Here is a 20,376-nt window from a genome sequence, read left to right as displayed (position 1 = left end):
GAGAAACCGTTCTTTGAGGTGAATTTTTAGCTCTTTGTTTTAAATAATGAATTTGATTTTGACAAAACTCGATGACTTTATATTTTTACTGTAATTCTTCCTTTGAATAAAAAACAGAAAATATAGGAACAGAAAGTTTTATTCGTATAGTCTCCCTCATAGGGGGTGTCATCACGGTCTTGCCATCTCGTGCCACTAAAGTACTTTCAGTAAGCCATTATTTTAACAATTTCGTGGTATGAAACGTTATAATGGGGATCAGATCATAAATTTTCTTGAGGGAATTTAAAAAAAAGTTTGATCTAATGCGTCTTGGTCGAAATTTCAAACATGCACGTGAATCGGCGCCTTCCGAGTGCAGATTTATCGGCCTGTTCATTATTGGCCGGAGGTAAGTTTTCCGTTAACTTTTGAAAGGAGTCAAGAGGATGAGAGGGTTGATTACAATTTATTGCTCCTCTTGACAGAGTTAATCGACCCAGAGCCCTTATAAATTATTGTTCCTCAAGGTTACTGTTGTCGGACCGTCTTTTATTGCGAAACTTGGGGGATGGGGACGACCTAACAACAATTTATTGCATTGACGTGTATACATACATATATATATATANAAACATATCTCCAAATAATCATTATTTAAAGGTCCCTAAATACTACACATTTCTATCATTAATTTCACTAATTTCGAGGTCCGCTTGACCAATTAATACATTACAATTAATTAAGGTTTTTAGTTGAGATGAAAAAAAGTTAATGGCACGAGCGGGATTCGAACCCACGATCTTCGGCTAGATACGCCGCTGCTCTACCACTTGAGCTTCCTATCTCAACCCAACCTTATGAATTTTCCCTCCTTTTTGCCATTTTTCATCTCAACTAAAAACCTTAATTAATTGTAATGTATTAATTGGTCAAGCGGACCACGAAATTAGTGAATTTAATGATTAAAATGAAGTACACTTCGCTAAAGCTCTCCGTCGCCATTTCAATTGTCGTTGAGAATCAAAACCGATTACACGACATTTGAAAAATGGCACAAAGGAGGGAAAACTCATAAGGTTGGGTTGAGATAGGAAGTTGATGCCCGAATGGATCGAGGCCACGATAGCTCAAGTGGTAGAGCAGCGGCGTATCTAGCCGAAGATCGTGGGTTCGAATCCCACTCGTGCCATTAACTTTTTTCATCTCAACTAAAAACCTTAATTAATTGTAATCTATCATTCATGTTTAGGACAGAAATATGATTTTTAGCCACAAAAATATTTTTATTGTTCCTGACGATGACCTGAAATTGACCTTTTTATTACTTTTCTTTTTTAAATTTAATATATTTATTAGAATCTGTACGCTTATTTACATTAATTAATGAGTGGAATTTAGACATGGATCATCTGTCGTGAGGGGAGGTAACCACCAATGAAAACTAATCCTCGTTTAGTAGGTCGCGAGGCCACCTCCTCTACATATAGGTGGTTTCTACTCGATAAGTGTGGAGAGGAGAGTTTATTGTGAAAAGTGGAAAATGTTTTTGGGATTATTTTTTGAACGAAAGGTCATTTGAAGGGAGTAGTTGGAGAAGTAGTAAGGTGTATTGACTGATACTGAGAACTTCGGATTAGAAGGACTCTAATCTTTGAATGTTGGAAAGATTAATGGTGCCCCGCAGTTCTAGCCCGTACGTCCAGATTGGTTTTAGTATTGTCTTGCAGATTGTCAGTTCGCTTTTCTTTGAAACGTTAGATTTTCGTGACAATAGTTTATATAGTAGTGCGAAATGTTTGCTTAATGTCTTTTTTTTTAGTCGTGTGTGTTGGTTCCAGGTTAGTCCTGAGTCTAGATGGAACCAAAGGTAGTGGACGGAGTCTGTTTTTTGGGCTGGCAGTATTATTAAGGATATTTTATGAAGGGGTTTTGCTTCGAAGGGTGAACGAGCATGGGTGCTGTTTACGCTAGTGGTTCGGCTATTTGCAGGATATGTGCCTGAAGCTCCTCTGAAGCAGTAGTGAATTCGGGTCAGAGGATAGCACAACTGTGTCTTCAGCGATGGTTGCAAGGTTGGTGAAGGGTGAAGTTGGGATATCTGAGGTATAGGGGAGGTAAAGTGAACCGATACTTCTATATATGTACCCTCTTCCCAAAGGGCAGTAATCGGAGTAGGCCGATCCTTATAGGAACGAAGGATTAGGTAGACGGTATGTGAAAGGATATGCTTCATTAGACGACTGTTTTAGAGTAAATGATTTTATACCAAGGCAATATTTCAATTCTTTTTATATATTAACTAATTACAAATGACACCGTTTTTTTATTTTCACTTTTTAATTCGTACGAGAAAAACTATGTATTTTCATTATGTTGATATAGTTGCTAACTGGGTTCTTCATGCTATGTATTTTTTTTACTACCGCAAATTGTAATGTTATCTTTATGGACAAATAAGGCTGGTGAAAAACTAATATGTCCTAATTAATTGTCACCTTAATTTGTAGGATTTTACGCTTTATTTCTTAAGGATGTGAAGCTATGATATTCTTGAATATTATTTCTTCAGATTTTCCCGCGGTAACTCGAAGATTCTCGCGGTACGTCAATTTTTGAAAACCTTGTTTTTAAAGTAGGGAAATGAACGTCCTGGCTGATTTCTACTGATGGCGGGGGGTTTTCAATGGTGAAATACTTCTTTTCAAAAGAGAATTATTGAAAGGCCATTTTTTATGTTGAAAGGCGAGAAGGATCGGTTTTTCCTCATCAAGTATAAAACTCTTTCTTTGACGATCTGATTAAAACTTCGGTTTTCATAGCAAACAAGAAATTAAAGGCCAAAGCGTATTACACCAATTTAAGACGATTTCTCGCAATCCTCATGATTTTTCCGATATGGCAGAATGAAAAATGTTGAATTTTGATGAAACTAACTTAGTGATTAAGCCATGTTGTTTTTAAACATCCCGCGTATCTTATAATTGTGATTATAATAAACTATAGGAATATTTAAAAAAAAACTTCCGATATAGACGCTTTCATTTGATCTTGCTCGTTATAAAATGTTAATAATTTTACGATTTATTACATAGACCCTCTTTTCAGATCATGTTGGTAAAAATCGAAATGCGTCTGATTTACCAAAACAGCGTGTAAAAATTAACTAAGAGGAAATCTCATAATTTTATGTTTTAGTTATTATTTAAGCTCTAGAATGTTTGTTTTAATAAAAGAAAGGAAATCAAGATATAGGAAACATCTTTTTCTAATAGAAAGACGCACCGATAACGGAGACATGCCGATATGCGTCTGTGAGATAAGCGGAGCGAGGGAATGCGGACGGTATTATCGGGGACGGTCAAGTTGCTAAAGAAATCTCAAGATAGCTGAAAAAATATTGCCCTCGTCGAAGGGGGAGAAAACTCGATTTTTTCTTGTCAATTTGGGCCTGAGCTTTGTAAAGACAGATTTGTCTTTCTTCTGCTGAATTGATGGGCCTTTTACAGTATGATGTGATGTATACCACTTCTCATAATTTTTATCGGATGCTTAAATTTTCATGTTTGGATGTTTCGTCACGTCATGCTAAGATAAAGGTATTTTTTTCACTATCAAATATGTTTGTTTAAATGGTATTATTTTAGTCAAATCGAAAAATAAACCTAAGACAAATTTTCATTAATAAACAACTCACAAGGAGACGACTAGTTTGGCGTGACACGGATTTGGACCAAATGTTTTTCGGTTATTTTACACTCCAAAATATCTGATATAGCCACTACTTGTGAATAGTCCCTGGTTTCGCTAAAAAAAAATTGAAAGTTGAAATTTTTTTTGTAATATTCTTATTTCACCGTTATACTTAAATCAACTATATGAATGTTTCATTTTATAGCATGTTTTTAATGTAGATTGCAATAAAAATTTAGTAAAAGATATCAAAGGTTATCAATAATCAAAAAATCTCTAAAAACCAAATATTTTTGAAGAAAGCTAGTTCGTAACATTGTTTTTTTCAAGAAACGAATAAGAAATTTTGTTTCTGTACTTCCAGAGAGTATGTAATCTTTCGTTTCAATTTAAATTTATAGATTTTTTGATCTCTAAAATTTGTTTGATTTTTAATAAGTTGTTATCGGAATATCTGATTTAAACGGCTGTAATTCAAAAGCTTCTAAACATTTTAATATTAGACATACCTTACAATTAATTAAGGTTTTCAGTTGAGATAAAAAAGTCAATGGCACAAGCGGGATTCGAACCCACGATCTCCGGCTTGATACGCAGCTGCTCTACCACTTGAGCTATCGTGACCTCGATCCACTCGGACACCAACATCCCATCTCAACCACACCTTTTGAATTTTCCCTCCTTTTTGCCATTTTTCATTTTTTTTATCTCAACTGAAAACCTTAATTAATTGTAAGATATTAATTGGCCAAGCGGACCACGAAACTTAGCTTTTACATTTATTCGGACAACGAATTTAATTAGACATACCATTAGAGAGAAGAGAAACGTAGCTTTTTAACGACATACATTTCATAAAAATATGTAAAAGTTTTCTATAAAAAATATATACAAAATAAGAAAATTTTTTTGTCAGAAATTAACCTCATTTTATAAATGGAAATAATAGACCGGTTTTAATGTTTAATACAGTTTTCAAATGCTCTTGGCAATTTCTTTAAAACGAATTATTAAACATGAATAACGGCCTCATACGTTTTGAAAAAAGAAATGATGTTAGAGCTTGCCCTAGGATTGTCAGTCCCGCCATTGAACTTGAGCACGCCAGCGAGAATTCCTGTTGTTTTATTGTCTGTATTGCAAACTGTATTGTATACTCTGTGACTAAAATTGGATTTTAAAAAACCTTCATTAACCCGATGACTAAATTTTCTTCTCCGGCAAGAAAGTCCGTATCCAAGGGGTTTATAACGCTAGAATCACGACAATGAGGTCAAATCCATGTTTTGCCCATTTTCTAAAGAATTCCATATGAGTAGATTTTCACTGTTGGATGTGTTGTATGTAATATTATTGACCTGCACTAATAAACGTGAAAATAAGTTCTGGCCTTTGCTTGCTAACAAACCCGAGGAATTTCTGTTGACAAATAAGAATAAATCAATCCATAAACACCCCCACTTTTCTAATAGTAATAGTTCATTATGAATAGACAAAGGAATTCTTAATAAATCGACTTAATAGGGGCAGTGGAACAAAAAGGGCTGCACTCTCAGGGATTAGGATATTCAAAACAGCCTTGCCCTCCACAAAGACTTCATTCAAGTCAAATACATATGACTTAAGACAGCAGACTGTCCTGGAATTCTACACAAGACTTAGGAAACAATAATTTAACAGAAGATATAGACAACTATAAAGACTTCCGGGACCGAAATCCTTCGTGACCGTCAACACTAAACTAACATTATACTAGTCTAGACTGCGACCACTTTAGATATACGGAGTGGGGTTCTGCCAAGCCATCCAACATCCACCGCATCTAATTCGACCAGCCAAAAGCCTTCAGACAATTCGTCAAACCTCCTAACTACGTCACTAACCGCACTAACCACTATACATTTCTTTTGTAAGCGAACTGATTCATTCTCGATTCGAAATGTTTCACCCTAACCTCTCGATTCTGTTCTGATTCTGTCTACACATTCCCACCCACGTCGACAACGGCCTCGAAACTTCCTTGCCCGTTAACCCCTCACATGTGTCTTACAGGTGAAGCGCTGGCATTAGTGTTAGTGCTGTGATCGTGTGAAAAAACGGTTTGTGATCACATTTGTAAAATGTACAGTAACTAAGGGTACAAATATAATAAGTTAAAAACATATTCAAAAAATAATTAAAAAGGACCAACAGTTCGGCATTACACAGATGTTGTGCGGGCTTAGCCTATTCTAAAATATTATGTAAAATTCATAAATATCTAATAATTATTGAATAAACACTTCTTTCCTTTTGACATATGACTTAATTTTCTGTTTCTAAATCATTTAAAAAACTACCTTTAAAACTCCTTTAAAATATATGTGTATTTTTATTAATTGCCTTATTTTAAAAACATGCATGGTAAGGGATATTTATATCCACGAGTGAAAAAATATTCATGCGGAATTCTTCAGAAAATGGAGAAATTTGGATTTGATCTCATTGTTAAGATTCTAGCGTCTTAGATACCGACTTTGTTGCCAGAGAAGAAAACTCAGTCATCGGGTTAATGAAGCTTTTTTCAAAATCTAATTTTTGTCGCAATTAACTGATCATAAATCGTTATTTAGAGAGGAAAAAATTATTTTTGGCGTTTTAATTTCGTTGTTGTTTAAGATAAAAACAAAAATGTTCTATGGCATAGAATAATCTAATTTGGTATGATTTAAAAGATAAATAAACAAAATACTGATTTTTTGCAAATTTTAATACACATTATGTAAGCAAAATACAGTAACTCACAGATTCCTTCAAATCAGCTCATACAAATTGTGTTATTTCATTACATACTTTACAAAACAATTGTAGGAAATCAAATAAACGTAGTTTTTTAAATAGTTTTATTTATCTTAACACAAAAAAAGTAAACTTGATCCTTTATCATGATTACTAAAATAATATAAAAGAAATTACCGTGTGTAAACGATAATATAGACATAGAAAGTCCTTTAATATTTGTATGACCTCCTTTGGCTTTAAAACTGCATCATACCTTCTGGACATACTTCTCACGAGATTTCTGCACTGTTCTGAATCAATTAGGCCCCATTTAACTTGTTTTTGCCCAAAGTTGATCGAAGTTTGAAGCGTCCCCTGCAGATTGACCTAAAGATCTTTTTAGTATCCGCCACAAGTGCTCAATTGGATTAAGGTCAGGTGACTGTGGGTGCCATTCCATGACATTAAAACCACGATCAACAAGCCATTGTTTGGTCAGCAATGGTTTCTTCACTTTTCCCGTCGCTCTTAATTCGGCCTCCCGTAAACGACTCCGCATTGTTTCAGCACTGACATCCATATTATCATCATCACGCAGCCTACGCTGAATTTGGACAGCATTGTCAACCTCTCCTGATCGAATGGACCGTATGATACAACGCCTTTGGGCCTCAGAAATTTGTTTTTTAGGACCACTCCTGTTCTTTTTAAAACAATTATCGGAAATTCCGGAACATCTTTTAAGTTCTGCTATTACCCCAATAGAGGATTTATATTTTTTTGAAATTTCTTGATAAGGAAGTACTTCTTGTAGATATATTATAATTTTATCTTTCAAAAATGTTGAAAATGGCTTCATACAGTAATTAAACGGAATAGACCATAACCATTAAGGAAAGGAAATATTTTCAATATTCAATATTTAGTTATTTTTTCAATATGTAAGAAAAATAACTAAATGGATGATACCTGATAACAAATTTGAGACGAGTTATTGAATGTGTTTTTTTTTTCGAAATTTGCAATGAATTAACCCGAGACACAAAACAGTTCTCACGAAGACTCGTAATAAACTGGCTCAATTCAAAAGTGTAAACATGAATAAAGAATATTAATGTGAATGTTTGTTGACTAACAGTTCAAAGAACTCAATCGTGTTGCTTTGGACAAGAATATATATATGTTTTGCGTGAAACTAATATGAAATTTTGTTTCAGCACCTTTAGAAACTCCTAAAAGCAAAGTAGGTCAGAAAATGGTCAGAACCTGGATTTGACCTCATAGCAGTGATTCTAGCGTTATAATAGATACCAACTTTCATGGAAATCTAGGTAAATTAATTTTTTAACTGATAATTTTGACGACCTTCTGCATGACTGACATTCCTAGTGCAAGATCTAACATGATTTTTTTTAAAACCTAGAAGACCGATTTTCATGGTTGATAATTCGTTTTAAAGAAATTTTCAGTTGCATTGTATAACTCTATCAAACATTCCAACTGTTTTTCTTATAGAAAACTTCTATATATTTTTATGATTAGCTACATACTTTGAAATGGTATGGTTTTTTTTTTGGCGTTATGAACTATGCATATTAGCCATGTGACAATTCATATTTATGTGTTCAAATTTGGGGGGGTTATTGTGAAAAAAGGGCCAGAGGCGCCGGTGGGAATCGAACCCACGACCGCGGCGTGAGAGTCTCTCATGCTAATCACTCGGCTACCGCGGTCCCCTGTGTGATGTTAAAATTCTTTTAGTCGCTTTGGAATTATAGCCGTTTAAATCAGATATTCCGATAACGACTTCTTAAAAATCGAAAAAAATTTACGGTTCAAAAAATCGATAAATTCAAACAAAAATGTATAAAAAGAGGTTTCTAGAAGTGCTAAAACAAAATTTCATACTAGTTTCACGAGAAAAAATGTTATGATCTAGTTTACTTGAAAAATATTTGGTTTTAGAAATTTTTTGACAATGATAAATTTTGATAGTTTTTGTTATATTTTTATCGCAATTTACATAAAAATTGCTGTTGAATGATTTATTCACTTAGTTGTGTTGAATAAGTAGAACAGCAAGATAAAAATATTAAAAGAAGAAAAAATTTCAACTACAAATCAAACCAGGGCCTCATGAAGTGGCGGATACGTGTCCGATATTTTGGAGTGTAGAACCACAAAAAAAAAAAAAAAAAAAAAAAAAAAAAAAAAAAAAAAAAAAAAAAAAAAAAAAATGGTCCAAATCCGCGATATACCAAACTGTTCGTACTTTTTGTCAGACATATTTACAGTTTAAAACAAGTACGACAAAACATTTGAATGTAAAAATAATCACTCACAATTAAAATTATATTTTATATAAAATGAAAAGCTACTAGTCGCCAAATAAACAGAGACAAATTGTTAGTATTGCAATTTTTTCAAAACGAACAGCTCTGGGTAAACAGATGGCGTTCTAAGTTTTATCAGTTCTGTGATAGGGGCAGGGCCGATGTAAACAAACATATGTATATATGTAAATGGGTTAAACCCACATCACCTTCGAATCAAATAAAGTCTCTCGCTCAGGTTGATGCTTTAATCAAAGAGGGGACACGGTTTGTTTTTCGATCTCAAAATACCTTCACTATTTACTCCGTCTGCCAATAAAATTGTTGTTGGTACTACAAACCTTCCAGGCAGGAAGCACAGGATTATTTTTAAAAATAACTTTCTTGTTCATTATCTGAATTGAGTTAATTGTGGCTTATAATATCAAAAGGACATATTGACAAGAATACGGATAGGTCGTACAAGAGTAACGCATGGGCGCCTTCTGGCAGGAAACATACGTAGTTATTATGCAAGGATGGCTGACACAATGGGCTGCTCAGAAAACTGAGAAGCTATAGAGATATTTGAATGTATATAGTTTTTATGTCGTGTCTGTATCATGATTGTGATGTGTTATATTTATGGTGATTTATTGGAATGAATGTCATTTATTAGCGCGAAAGGAACGGATCGTTCAACCCCGCATGTTTGTGTAAGGGTATTGTGTGTATAAATTTATGGGAATGAATATAATTTATTAGCGTGAAAGGAAGGTATCGTTTAACGTAGCCACGAGGAATATCGAATAATCTGGAGTGAGTGTGTGACGTCTGGGGAGTAAAAGTAAGTTATTAGAAAGAATAGAATGGTTCAACCCCTCCACGAGCAATATCAAGTTCGCTGGTGGATGATTTGACCAGATTTCTATGCTTGTGCCAGGTTGTGATATATAAATATGTTTTTATTTTATTTTTTATATTCACTAGTTTTCGTGGTCTGCTTGACCAATTAATATCTTTCAATTAATTAAGATTTTTAGTTGATATAAAAAAGTCAGTGTCACGAGCGGGATTCGAACCCATGACCTTCGGCTAGATACGCCGCTACCACTAGAGCTATCGTGACTTCGATCCACTCGGGCACTAACTTCCCATCTCAACCCCACCTTTTGAATTTTCCCTACTTTTTGCCATTTTTCGAATGTCCTGTAATCGGATTGAATTCTCGGCGACAAATAAAATGCCCACGGAGAGCTTTAGTGAAGTATACTTCATTTTAAATCATTAAATTCACCAATTTCGTGGTCCGTTTGACCAATTAATATATTACAATTGATTACGGTTTTTTGGTTCAGATTAAAAAAAAGTCAATGGCACGAGCGGGATTCAAAAAATGGCAAAAAGGAGGGAAAATTCAGAAGGTGGGGTTGAGATGGGAAGTTAGTGTCCGAGTGGATCGAGGTCACGATAGCCCAAGTGGTAGAGCAGCGGCGTATCTAGCCGAAGATCGTGGGTTCGAATCCCGCTCGTGCCATTCACTTTTTATCTCAACCAAAAAACCTTAATTAATTGTAATATATTAATTGTTCAAGCGGATCACGAAATTAGTGAATAGAATATTATATTTTACATAGAATATAATTAGAAAAAACGTACCTTCACAATTTTGTTGCCAGTCTGTCGTCCATCTGAAAAAATCGCATTAATTAATCTCCTGATACAAATCAACCAGAGGTTAGTGCTTAAAAAGTTAAAACAGGGTTTTTTTTAAGTTTAAAAATTGTGCAAGGCTCTCTTTTATGCTATTATGTTCTTTGTTTTATGGACCTATTTAAGTTCAAAACACAAAAATCCGGTAGAATGGAAGCTTTATAAGTTTTAGAAACCAAACAAAGCGTTATTCTTTTCAGATGTGATTAATTTTTTCAGACTGAAAGGAAATTAGCTACATTAAATGTTATTGTGGCAGATTACAAAATTAGATATTTCTTACAAACCATTTTACAATACAATATAAGGAATCTGTTAAAATACAAAATAAAGAGACATGATTAATTATTAAAAATGAGAAAATCATCGGAATTACAACAATTTTCCCTATAAGAAGAAACGTCTATATTATTTTGCCAGTACCTTCAATTATGGAAAAAGCATCTGCAAATAATTTTGTGTGGTCAGAAGAGAGAAGGAATAACTGATGATAGTAATTCTGCATCAAAAGTGGAGTCATCACAAAAATTTGGTAAGAGGCCAAAAGAATCGGAGAGCGAGTCCTTCTTTCTCCAAAATTCCGTTTCCCATCTACAAACTGATCCTCACAAATAGGAAAAATACGTAAGAAATATAAAACAACATGCAAGATTTCCTTTTGAGCCCTGTCGAATGATGAACTTTGGTTTCATCATTGTCTGTCAGCCTCGGTATTTTGCCATTTACAGTTTCTGGTATCGATCCTGATAAAAATAAATTGAGGATAGGCAGATTAAAACGATCAGAAATGAAGAAACAATATATCCAAAATTTATTTACTCTTAGAATATCGATCCAAGCAAAAAGATTGTTCTAAAAACTGGGTACATCCAACCAATTAAACTAGAAACAGCAATATAACTGAAATAACAAAAGTTTTTCTTAACTTAATTTGTTAAGTTTTTATTGGTATACCTTTTTATTCACAATTATACAATCAGAGAAAAAAACTCGTATTTCGTTGTTTATTTCAATATATATGTACTTTTATCGTTATATTAATGACAACATTGTTTTAATATAAACCAAATTAATTGGAATCAGAAATCACGGAGTTTTAATAACAGTTATTAATTAGGATTGTTCGAAAAAAAAATTCAACAAAACACTTGAACATTATTTAGTGATAGATTAAAATTTAATTAATAATTTAAATATTAATTAATTTAACCAATAATAATAATATTTATTATCAGGAAGATTTTTTTATGAGGGCCTAAAGTCTAAAGAAGAGAACAGCCTGTAGTCGCCTGTCTAACCGATGTCTCTCCAGCGGTCGACAACCCGATGCGGTACGTCTAAAGACTAACCTATTCTCACGAAGCCTTCTGACGATCGTTTTACTGTTCCACCATTACGGACAGTTTGGAGTTAACTATCTATCTAGGCAGCCGTTTAATGATTTCCGTAGCGCGGTAAAGGCAATAAAAACGACTCCCTATCTTTTGTCCATTGCGGCCGATTACTGCTTTCTCTTCGATCGAGACTTCCGGGGAGGTCCTAAAGAGCTGGAGCGCGTGGCGTCCATCGTTGGCCAAAGCATCTGCCCGCGCGAGATCTCGACTGAAAGCAAGCTTTAAGAAGAAAAAAGTAATAATATTTATTGTTTCATCGAAGAAAACATTTTAAAGGACCAATTAATTCTCTCGACAAGTTGGCTCTGGATTGAATGAAATAGAATTGATTTTCTTTATTTTTGCCCTAAAGAGTGTAAATGATTAGACACTCCATAAAGGTAAACAAAGAGTTATTGTAAGTAATAATCCATTATATTTCGTGGTTGTGAGGCTGTTGTCCGAGTGGAACGAAGTCACGATAGATCAAGTGGTAGAGCAGCGGCGTATTTAGCCGAAGTTCGAGGGTTCGAATCCCGCTCGTGACAATAACTTTTTATTTCAACCAATACCCTACATAAAGATTAATTAATCGAAAGAAGTTATTTGGTCAATCGGACCACGAAATATAATGGGATTATACTGATCGTTAATCGTATCGTAAGTAATTAATTAAGGTATTTAGTTGAGATAAAAATGTCAGTGTCACGAGCGGGATTCGAACCCACGATCTTCGACTAGATACGCCACTGCTCTACCACTTGAGCTATCGTGACCTCGATCCACTCGGACAATAACTTCCCATCCCAACCCCACCTTTTGAATTTTCCCTCTTTTTTGCCAGAGTAGCGGCGTATTTAGCCGAAGATCGTGGGTTCGAATCCCGCTTGTGACACTGACTTTTCATTTCAACTAATACCTTAAATAAAGATTAATTAATCGAAAGAAGTTATTTGGTCAATCGGACCACGAAATATAATGGGATTATACTGATCGTTAATCGTATCATAAGTAATTAATTAAGGTTTTTAGTTGAGATAAAAAAATTCAGTGTCACGAGCGGGATTCGAACCCCCAATCTTCGACTAGATACGCCACTGCTCTACCACTTGAGCTATCGTGACCTCGATCCACTCGGACACTAACTTCCCATCTCAACCCCACCTTTTGAATTTCCTTCTTTTTTGCCAGAGTAGCGGCGTATTTAGCCGAAGATCGTGGGTTCGAATCCGCTTCTGACACTGACTTTTTTTAATCTCCACTAAAAACCTTACTTAATTGAAAGATATTAGTTGGTCAAGCGGACCACGAAAACTAGTGAACAAGTAATTCATTTATTGCATATAATGTAAATAAGAAATGTGTGGTGATTAGTGACCGTTAATCGATAATTATTCAGAAATCGTGCGAAGCGGTCTGGTGTGATGTAGGTTTCAGAAAAACATTCCTCAACACGACACGCAAGAATGGCACAATTACACAGAAGACAAACACTTTGAGCCCTGAAGTTGATCTCAATAAAGATCGAAACGTTGGCACGATAAAGAAAATGTTTTTCTGAAACCTACATCACACCAGACCGCATCTCACGATTTCTGAATAATAATTGTCAATAAGAAAAACAAAATATTGATATAACAGAATGCAAAGTTAGAGAAAACCTTTAATCATATTGGGAATGGGTTAAAAGAATAACAATAGTTCCCCACTCAGGTTTACAAAAATTAACATTTTAATGAGGGCTTAATGTACAAAAACCTAGTCATTGGATGGTTTTTCTGATTTTTTCTCGTATTTATTTGTAATTAAAGTATTTTATTACATTTTTTCTTAAGTTGTGAGTTTTATTCTAGGAATCTGTGCAGTAAAGAAGGTTAGATCCTCGTTTCAGTTTAACAATTTCTTTTCTATGCTCATCAAATATCAAAGTCATTTTTTGATACTTTATCTTTTGTAGTGCGCCTTTCGCCTCTGAAGCGAAAAAAACAAACATCAAATGCTCTGGAAAGAGAATAAAGGGATTCTAGCGATTGTGTTTTTCTTGTAAATCAGTCTGACTCGTACGATTTGTCAAGTCGGAAAATGTTACTAACGAATAGAAAGGACTCAAAGAAAAGCGGGCTCTAACAATATTACACTATTCGGGCCATCAAAGGAAAACGGAACCACCATTTTTCAACCAAATCTACTTGTGGATCGGAGCCGATAACGGTCGCCCTTTTTGCTCAGAATCCACGCTCCCATCTCGCACCAATTCCATCTTGGGAGAGACCAATATGTTTAAAGCATTCCCCATTTATCTTATCTGAAGAAGATATCTTGGAAGAGGATATGTTATTTAAATACCTTTTATTTTCATATCGAGCGTGTACTTCATAAACAGAGTTTGGTCAAGAATGAAATTGTAAAAATCGCTATCGCTCAAAATGGTGAAAAGCCAACAGACATACATTAGACAAACTAATCCAAAGTTATTAAACTTTGGAATCTTCACTTTTTTCATCTATCTCGCTTTACCTTTCTCTCTTTATAGTTTGGTTCTTTTTATATTCGTTTCATCCGTCCTTGGATGATAAGACAACATATTCGGTTGATCAGCGAGACCAGGCAGACCCGCATTTCCTAATACTTTCCGCAAAATGAGGTCTAAACAAGAATGATAGGTTAATTTCCTCCTCCTCCAGAACAAAATGATCGGAAAAGACCGAATTTCAAATATATTTATGCACGTATCCAAAATATAGAAGAGGAAAAAAGAAAAAGATTTTTAGCTATTTCAACGCAATTTTTTACTTAGTGATTTGAATGCCTCTTCCCTAGAACAAAAACAGCATTGCTTGGGGATTTTTTATTTTTTTATTTATTTTTTTTTTTTTATTTAAAAAGGCCTTCGATCAACTTTGGCATTCAGGCTTGCATCCTACTTCATACTTACTATCTCATACTGAGATCTTATCTGACGGACCGATTTTGCCGAGTCCGCCATGGAACTGAATTCTCACCTTAACCACATTAGGGCGGGTGTTCCTCAGGGAAGCATGCTTGGCCCATTTCTATTTTCTATATACACTGCAGAAATTCCTACACATGTTAACACTTCAACATATACATTCGCCATGATACACCGATTCTTAAACCTAATTCGGATACCTCAAATAACCTCAACACTTATAACAACACTTGAACGAATTAACAGCATGGTTAACAAAGTGGAGAATGAAGATAAACCTTAAGAAAATCGTATACTTAAATTTTATCTTAGGTAAAAATATCTGTCCTGCAGTGAGTATAAATGGAATTCCATTTCCACTGACCTTGTGTGTTATCTTGGATTTTTCATGGATAAACGATTGACATGGAATCGCCACACAAAACTGAAAAGACAGCAAACAAACCGACGTTACAAATTATTACAAAGACTACTTGACTCACGATCGAAAACAAACTTTCGAATTTTTTTTTAAGAATTGTACTTCCTAACGTCTCAAATCAACCCAATCTAAAATTTTCCGTCAAATGCTCGTTTTTACGTTTCAAATTACAGTATTCATAACGATCTACACATTCCGTTTGTACATGAAATCAGCAAAACCCGCTATAAAAAATTTCATCAATCACTGAACACACACAAATCTATTAGTTAGGAGAGTTATCACTTCCAACTCTACCTGACAATCCTCCAGGACGATTGAAACGAAAGCGGCCCCGAGATCTTATCACTGCATGTAGATTGAACAAGATATCAACGTGAAAGAGTGTTGCCACTGGGCAACTTCTCTACAAGAGACTCAAAGAACAAATTCAAAATATATGAACATATTATTTAGTTAATAACTTATTTTTAGTTGCAAATATCAAATCAATGTAATAAAAAAAAAATTGTGATTTGAAGTGATTTTACCAGAACTTTGCTTCTGCAGTTATCTTTTCAGGTGACTGGGGTCAAAAAATTGAAAAAAATCTAAAAATCCCGAAAGGCTCTAATTGTTTACTAATTAGGAGTCAAAAATCGAAAAAATAGTAGCATTTTCAAATGTGAAAATTTTTAACAATACTTGTTTAGACCGAAGAAGTATTTGCACGGCATAGCAGATCGACGACTCATAAAAATCGCTCTTCTCCCTTTTTTGTGGTTCAAAGGTAAAATATGGCTTTTCTGGAGCTCGTCATACAATTACACGTTTTTGTGTAAGAAGATTTAAATCGTGTGGTGTATTGCTTATCAATTAGATGCGCCTGTTGGCTTTTGGTTGGAACACTCCGGAACGTCAGTGTATACGAAGGAATTAAGTAGGTCAAGAGGACAACAATGAAGACAAGCAAATCTTTTCACCCCTACAATTCGGACCCTCTCTGCAGAGCAAAAAGTTTCCCTGCTGTTTCCGATTGTTAGATAAGGGAAAGTCGAGCGGAAACAGAGAGAGAGAGACAGCATTAGGGTCGGTTCGAGTGTAAAAACGGCGCTGCTAATATTTTGGATAATTCCTTTTGGATTGAAACATGGATCGAGTCATTTTTTCTGATTCCATACAGTTTTTGCCGATTAAGTGAAAATATCGAATGTTTTTATGACTGTTCTGAATCTACTATTAATGTGGTTTATGTAAAATGACCTTACGAAGACAAATGGCACGACTTAACGCCTCACACAAATCTCTCAAAACACCTTTCATAACAATGTTACGACACTGCTGAAACGCGTATTACCCATACAACAACCATTTCTACAAACGACTATTTAGCATAGCCATGAGAAGCAATCTAGGCCCCATACTAGCTGATATAATGATGACACAATTAATCTGTGTTATCACCCAAGTACCTTTCATTACTGTGTTTCTCACCAAATACATTGATGACATTCTAACAGCAGTACCCTCAGTTCAAATACAGAAAACATTGAACACATTCATCCTCGCTTAGAATTCACACATGAAGTCGAAACAGAAAACAAAATACCATTCCGAGACACACTCGTATTAAGACAAACAGATGACACACTAATTACACCATTACCAAAAAAACAATGAACATTGATCGCTACCTCAATTATACATCGCACCATCCGCTATAATAGTAAACACGGTTAAAGAATTATTAAAAACATAATCAACAGAATCATAACCAATTATGACCCAGCACTACACAAAACATCCTACACAGTGCACAACACATCATCAACACAATCTTACAAAAACAAACCAATATACATGTCTATGCCATTCATCCATACATTGTCACACAAATTGAGTAGATTTCTCTCCTAAGAACACATGAAAATAGCTTTTAAAAACCATAAAACAGTTACACACTTCCTTCCAAGATAAAAGACCCAACACCAACAGCCTACAAATCCGATGTAATTTATATACACGAAAACTAGTGAATTTAATAAGTAAAAATGAAGTATACCTTCATTAAAGCCCTCCGTGGCCATTTCAATTGTCACCGAGAATCAAATAGATTACACGACATTTGAAAAATGGCAAACAGGAGAGAAAATTCAAAAGGTGCGGTTGAGATGAGAAGTTAGTGTCTGAGTGGATGGAAGTCACGATTGCTCAAGAAGCGGCGTATCTAGCGGACGGTCGTGGGTTCGAATCCCGCTCGTGCCATTGACTTTTTTATCTCAACTAAAAACCTTAATTAATTGAAAAATGAAGTATACTTCACTAAAGCCCTCCGTGGCTATTTTATTTGTCGCCGAGAATCAAATATACTACACGACATTTGAAAAATGGCAAAAAGGAGGGAAAATTTGAAAGGTTGGGTTGAGATGGGAAATCAGTGTCCCAGTGGATCGAAGTCATGATAGCTCAAGTGGTAGAGCAGCGGCGTATCTAGACGAAGGTCGTGGGTTCGAATCCCGCTCGTGCCATTGACTTTTTTATCTCAACTAAAAACCTTAATTAATTGAAAGATATTAATTGGTCAAGCGGTCCACGAAAATTAGTGAATTTTCATTAATGGTTTTATTTTTTTTGGTGTTTTTTCTTTTGACTATTAAAGCTGATTGTTTAATTTTGCCCTTCAGGCCCATATTATTCATTCTTATGCTATCTAATTATTGTTATATTGTTTGCTTGTAAGCATAAAGTTCATGCATTATTTTTCATATATTTTTTTAATATAACGTATCTTGATTTCTTAAGGAAATACATTTTTTTATTGTCCAGCTACATTAGAATTACATTGCAATATCTAAAAAAACTAAAAAGCAACACATCTATGACTGTAAAACTCCAAAAACCATTCCCACAGCATCGGCCACACGCCACTTAGAAAAACAACACAACTTTGATTTCGAAATACAAACACTAAACACGGAAAAAAATACAAATGCGACTTTCTAAAAATGGTTTAATTAACGGAAACAACCCAGCATTAATTAATGAACAGAAAAATGCAAACTGAGCCGTATCTACGCCAACATCATGAAGCAAATAAACTATTAAACCTTAATTTTTCTCTTTCTAACGTTATCTTTAATAATTAATATCGTTAATAATTAACTTCCTTTTCAATATTGAATGCCGAATCACAAATCCAATCCAGAAAATCCTTTGAAGAGAAAATCATTCTCGACATCCTTTGTGTTAAATTAAACCGCCTATGATCAAAGGAATTTTCCCAGATTTACCGCATCTCCCCTGTCACAATCATATAAAAACAGCAGAACACAAATTAATGTTTCACAACACTCACACAAAACCAATATGACACCACAAGAACTACTTCATGTGGCTATGATAATTTATGGTTTGTTGGTTCAAAATTTATATTTACAGCTTAAATTGTTTTTCCAAACGTCATATGATTTGTAATTCACCCAGGCCCTGGAGATGACCCGAATAAAGGTCGAAACGTCGATAAAAAAATGAAAAAGGGTTTTTCTAAACGACCTCGTTCTTGACCGCTTGTCACGACTTCAACAAATAATGAATTTACAAGTTCATTCCTGAACTAATAATTATATATAATAATAATAACTGAATAATTGTTAACCACTGAACCTGTAGCAATTTGGTGATTATTGGCAGTTATGTCTGTTACTGATTGGAATGTGGGTTTGCGTTCGCCGAGTAAGCATAACCAAATACAATTCAAGGCTTAATTGAATCATTGACTATTTATATTAGATAAATTAGTAAAACATTAGTGTTATTGTTATTGTTGTGTTAAGTACTACGTAAATTAAAATACAGGAATTTCTTCAATAATCGATTTTTATCAGTTAATTTTTTGACAATGACTTTGGCCAACATGTCCACAGTCGTAAAGCGCTATGCCTTTAATGATGTACATGGCAATCTGTAGTTCTTAGACACGATGGGGTGCGTTAAAAGCGAATGTTATGGTGTAAGTTTTATCCTTTCGACAATGTATTCCATTGCTGGCACCTTGAATCCTAGAGCAGTCTAATTTTATTGGTACTTCAACAACGATATCGTATTAATCCCGGGGTTACGGTGTTTGGAGGGAAAGCTCATTTGTATGCAGGTTGTGGTTGAGAATTTAAGGCCTCTGAGATTCGAACTCGGGCCTCTAACAATGAAGAGTCACCTTATCAATGCCTTACCCGTTGCAGCCACCGATGCCCCTTCTAAACTTAAACCGCAGAATTCTGCTGCTATGGCTCCGAAGTAGTCTGATTTTCTGAATTGGTCTTCTATCTGTTTTCCGAGCATGTACTTGATCATTATTTCTTGAGCTGCCATAATTGGACTTGTGTAAAGATGATGTATAGATGTAGATGTAATATTCGGGGTGAGTACTGCGCCCTTAGAGAGCTATTGTATCCCCCGTTCTTTATCTAGCATACCGTTGATTGCTAGGACATCAAGAACTTAATTAGTTGTCCCGGCTTCAGTTGTTGAATTTCTTTTACGGTTACGTTGTCCATCCCAAAACATGGACAAATACTGCGCTACGGTTTATTAGCAATTGTGCTGGTGTCTTCTCTGCTTCATTGCAGAATCTGCACGTGCCATGTTTATTATACTAATCTTCTTCAAATACCCATTCAGTCTGCAATGACCCGCCGCGAATCCTGTCAGGATGGGACGTTTTTTGTGCTTCTTTTTGCGCAATTTGTTGTTTTTTCTTCCAAAATTTGCTAGAAGGTTCTTGAATGTTTTATGTTCAATGAGTGAATCCCACTGTTTCCTCATTTTCGGTTTGTCTTTTTATCTAAGAGATCCATTGCTAGGGTGAATCCCTATGCCACAGAAGGGCTCAGGACCTATCAGCGGTATAGCAGCCTATTTACTTCCGTCCGCTTTATCGTTGCCCGAAACTCCCACATGCCCTGGGATCAAGCAGATGGTAAATTTGTTTTGAACCTAATCTATTTAGTTTAGTTTTGCAATTCAGCACCATGATCAGCTAATGAACTTATTGCTTTGATATGCTGCTTGACTATATGAAATAGATATATTATTGTTTTTGTACTCTTTGTTCAGATTGAATTGAACACATCTCTCGATTGCGTGGACTCCAGCCTGAAGATACTGGCGTATTTTCCCATGGGTTCTGAGTATTTGGTT

At 34.9% G+C, this 20,376-nt stretch overlaps 1 protein-coding gene across 4 annotated transcripts in view; it reads right to left on the bottom strand.

Annotated features, from left to right (window-relative positions):
- LOC106664553 (somatostatin receptor type 2-like) overlaps window positions 1–20,376 on the bottom strand; it is a 144,913-nt gene that overhangs the window by 67,364 nt on the left and 57,173 nt on the right. For all 4 annotated transcript variants that reach the window (XM_014390378.2, XM_024226089.1, XM_014390377.2 and 1 more), the window contains exon 2: window positions 10,404–10,435. The gene's annotated coding sequence lies outside the window, so the exon portion shown is untranslated. The remainder of the gene's footprint in view (window positions 1–10,403; window positions 10,436–20,376) is intronic.

Source organism: Cimex lectularius, unplaced genomic scaffold (genome assembly GCF_000648675.2).
Source record: "Cimex lectularius strain Harlan isolate CLEC.00 unplaced genomic scaffold, Clec_2.1 scaffold112, whole genome shotgun sequence".
NCBI classification, from domain to species: domain Eukaryota; kingdom Metazoa; phylum Arthropoda; class Insecta; order Hemiptera; family Cimicidae; genus Cimex; species Cimex lectularius.
The sequence above is the reverse complement of the archived record's forward strand: the minus strand, read 5'-3'. Positions and strand labels throughout refer to the sequence as shown.